We start from the raw sequence: 4,334 nt of genomic DNA, 5'->3' as shown, positions 1-4,334 counted from the left end.
CAGACTCTGAGAAATCATATTGACTTGCTGAGTCAATATTTTGTTCTGAGCCAATATGGCATTCAGAGTATCAATTTCAAGAACTCCCTTCTTCTGAGGTGTCCCATTACTCACAGGATTCCTCTCAGAAGTGTACATGAACTGGTTATTAGCAACCATGTCAATGAGTTCTTGAGCTTCTGCAGGCGTTTTCTTTAGGTGAATGGATCCACCTGCAGAAGTATCCAATGACATCTTAGATAACTCAGACAGACCATCATAGAATATATCCAGGATGGTCCATTCTGAAAGCATGTCAGAAGGACACTTTTTGGTCAGTCCTTTGTATCTCTCCCAAGCTTCATAGAGGGATTTACCTTTTTTTTGTCTGAAGGTTTGAACATCCACTCTAAGCTTGCTCAGCTTTTGAGGAGGAAAGAACTTGGCTAAGAAAGCCTTAACCAGCTTATTCCAAGAGTTCAGGCTATCCTTAGGTTGAGAGTCCAACCATACTCTAGCTCTGTCTCTTACAGCAAAAGGGAAAAGCATGAGCCTGTAGACTTCAGGATCGACTCCATTAGTCTTAACAGTATCACATATCTGCAAGAATTAAGTTAAGAACTGAAAAGGATCTTCAGATGGAAGTCCATGAAACTTGCAGTTCTGCTGCATCAGAGAAACTAGCTGAGGTTTTAGCTCAAAATTGTTTGCTCCAATGGTAGGGATGGAGATGCTTCTTCCATGTAAATTGGAAGTAGGTGCAGTAAAGTCACCAAGCATCCTCCTTGTATTATTATTATTTTCGGCTGCCATCTCCTCTTCCTGTTCAAAAATTTCTGAAAGGTGCTTGCTGGATTGTTGTAATTTAGCTTCTCTTAGTTTTCTCTTCAGAGTCCTTTCAGGTTCTGGATCTGCTTCAACAAGAATATTCTTGTCCTTGCTCCTACTCATATGAAAAAGAGGGACAGAAAAATAATAATAATAGGGGTCCTTTTTACCACAGTATAGAGGTCCCTGTGTGAGTAGAAGAAAAGAAGAAGAAAAAAGAAAAAAAAATTCGAACACAGAGAGAGAGAGGGGTTCGGATTTTTTTGGTGAGTGAGGAAGAGATGTTAGTAAATAAATAAATAAAATAGAAGGAGATGAGAGAGAAAGAGGGTTTTCGAAAATGATTTTTGAAAAAGAGTAAGTGATTTTCGAATAGTTTTTGAAAAAGGTTAGTAATTTTCGAAAATTTTAAAATCAAAAATTAAAATAATTAGTTAATTAAAAAAAATTTGAAAAAGAGGGAGATATTTTCGAAAATTAGAGAGAGAGAGAGAGAGTTAGTTAGGTAGTTTTGAAAAAGATAAGGAACAAACAAAAAGTTAGTTAGTTAGTTGAAACAAATTTGAAAATCAATTTTGAAAAGATAAGAAGATAGGAAGTTAGAAAAGATATTTTGAAATCAAATTTTTGAAAAAGATAAGATAAGAAGATATTTTTGAAAAGATATGATTGAAATTAGTTTTGAAAAAGATTTGATTTTTAAAATCACAATTAATGACTTGATTCACAAGAAATCACAAAATATGATTCTAGAACTCAAAGTTTGAATCTTTCTTAACAAGCAAGTAACAAACATGAAATTTTTTGAATCAAAACATTAATTGATGATGTTATTTTCGAAAATTATGTGATAAAGATAAGAAAGAGATTTTTGAAAAATATTTTTAAAATTTTCGAAAATAACTAAGAAAAATGAAAAAGATTTGATTTTTGAAAAAGATTTTGAAAAAGATAAGATTTTTAAATTGAAAATTTGATTTGACTCATAAAAACAACTAGATTTTAAAAATTTTTGAAAAAGTCAAATCTAATTTTCGAAATTTTAAGAGAGAAAAAGGGAAAGATATTTTTTTTATTTTTGAATTTTTAATGATGAGAGAGAAAAACACTAAAAATTCTCAATGCATGGAAATTTTAGATCAAAACAATGAATGCATGCAAGAATGTTATGAATGTCAAGATGAACACCAAGAACACTTTGAATGTCAAGATGAACATCAAGAACTTATTTTTGGAAATTTTTATATGCAAAGAAAACATGCAAGACACCAAACTTAGAAATCTTTCATGTTTAGACTCTATGAATGCAAGAATGCATATGAAAAACAAGAAAAGACACAAATCATGAAAACATCAAGATCAAACAAGAAGACTTACCAAGAACAACTTGAAGATCATGAAGAACACTATGAATGCATGAATTTTTCGAAAAAATACAGGATGAATATGCAATTGACACCAAACTTTCAACTTGACTCAAGACTTAAACAAGAAACATGAAATATTTTTTATTTTTATGATTTTATGATTTTTTGTATTTTCTTTTAATTTTTTTTGAAAATCATTTTGAAAAGGAAAAATAAGGATTCCAAAATTTTTAATATGAATTCCAGGAATCTTATGCTCTTTAGTCTAAAGCTCCAATCAAAGGGTCAGGCATGGCTTAATAGCCAGCCAAGCTTTAGTATGTAACTCAGACATGACACGCTTGACATTCCCTATCCAGAAGAACTAGACATGGCTTTACAGCCAGCCAGGCTTCAACATGCTTCATGAAACACTAGAATTCATTCTTAAAAATTCTAAAGAAAAATATATTTTTGAAAATATTTTTATTTTAAATTTTTTTTTGAAAACAAAGGAGAAATTTTTGAAAGATTTTTGAAAAAGTTTTTTTTTGAAAATAAAACAAAAGAAAATTACCTAATCTGAGCAACAAGATGAACCGTCAGTTGTCCAAACTCGAACAATCCCCGGCAACGGCGCCAAAAACTTGGTGCACGAAAATGTGATCTAAGGCAACGGCGCCAAAAACTCTGTACGCACGTCTTAATAAATTGTTTTTCATTCACAACTTCGATACAACTAACCAGCAAGTACACTGGGTCGTCCAAGTAATAAACCTTACGTGAGTAAGGGTCGATCCCACGGAGATTGTTGGTATGAAGCAAGCTATGGTCACCTTATAAATCTCAGTCAGGCGGATATAAAATAGTTATGGAGTTTTCGAACATTAATAATAAATAAACAGAAAATAAGATAGAAATACTTATGTAATTCATTGGTGAGAATTTCAGATAAGCGTATGGAGATGCTTTCGTTCCTCTGAACCTCTACTTTTCTGCGGTCTTCATCCAATCAATTCTACTCCTTTCCATGGCTGGCTTTATGTAAGGACATCATCGTTGTCAATGGCTACTTTTTATCCTCTCTGGAAAATGGTCCGATGCGCTGTCACTGTATGGCTAATCGTCTGGAGGCATCACCCCTGTCAATGGCTGCATCCCATCCTCTTGTGAAAATGGTCCAAATGCTCTGTCACAGCACGGCTAATCATCTGAGGTTCTCGATCATACTAGAATAGGATTCACCCTCCTTTTGCGTCTGTCACTACGCCCAGCACTCGCGAGTTTGAAGTTCGTCACAGTCATTCAATCCCAAAGTCCTACTCGGAATACCACAGACAAGGTTTAGACTTTCTGGACTCTCATGAATGCCGCCATCAATCTAGCTTACACCACGAAGATTCTGATTAAGAGATCCAAGAGATACTCATTCAATCTAAGGTGGAACGGAAGTGGTTGTCAGGCATGCGTTCATAGGGAATGATGATGATTGTCACGTTCATCACATTCATGTTGAAGTGCGAATGAATATCTTAGAAGCGGAATAAGTTGAATTGAATAGAAAAATAGTAGTACTTTGCATTAATCTTTGAGGAACAGCAGAGCTCCACACCTTAATCTATGGAGTGTAGAAACTCTACCGTTAAAAATACATAAGTGAATAGAGGGTAAGCATGGCCGAGTGGCCAGCCTCCCATGGAGGTCTAGAGATCTAAAAATGATCAAAAGATAATCCAAAGATGTCTAATACAATAGTAAAAAGTTCTATTTATAATAAACTAGCTACTAGGGTTTACAGAAGTAAGTAATTGATGCAAAAATCCACTTCTGGGGCCCACTTGGTGTGTGCTTGGGCTGAGCTTGAATGTTACATGTGCAGAGGCTCTTTCTGGAGTTGAACGCCAGGTTGTAACGTATTTCTGGCATTCAACTCTGGTTTGTGACGTGTTTCTGGCGTTTAACTCCAGACAGCAGCGTAGAACTGGCGTTCAACGCCCTTTTACGTCATCTAAACTCGGTCAAAGTATGGACTATTATACATTGCTGGAAAGTCCTGGATGTCTACTTTCCAACGCAATTGGAAGCGCGCCATTTTGAGTTCTGTAGCTCCAGAAAATCTACTTTGAGTGCAGGGAGGTCAGAATCCAACAGCATCAGCAGTCCTTCTTCAACCTCTAAATC

At 35.0% G+C, this 4,334-nt stretch overlaps 1 non-coding gene across 1 annotated transcript; it reads left to right on the top strand.

Moving 5' to 3' along the window:
- The first annotated feature begins 288 nt into the window (after positions 1–288).
- On the top strand, positions 289–396 carry LOC148579547 (small nucleolar RNA R71). The gene has a single exon (XR_015896550.1). It is a non-coding gene; the product is annotated as a small nucleolar RNA R71 (small nucleolar RNA).
- Positions 397–4,334: the final 3,938 nt, after the last annotated feature.

The sequence above is a fragment of the Arachis ipaensis genome, chromosome B10 (genome assembly GCF_059453495.1).
Source record: "Arachis ipaensis isolate K30076 ecotype BB chromosome B10, ASM5945349v1, whole genome shotgun sequence".
Classification (NCBI taxonomy): Eukaryota; Viridiplantae; Streptophyta; class Magnoliopsida; order Fabales; family Fabaceae; genus Arachis; species Arachis ipaensis.
This window is presented reverse-complemented; position numbering and strand designations above follow the sequence as displayed.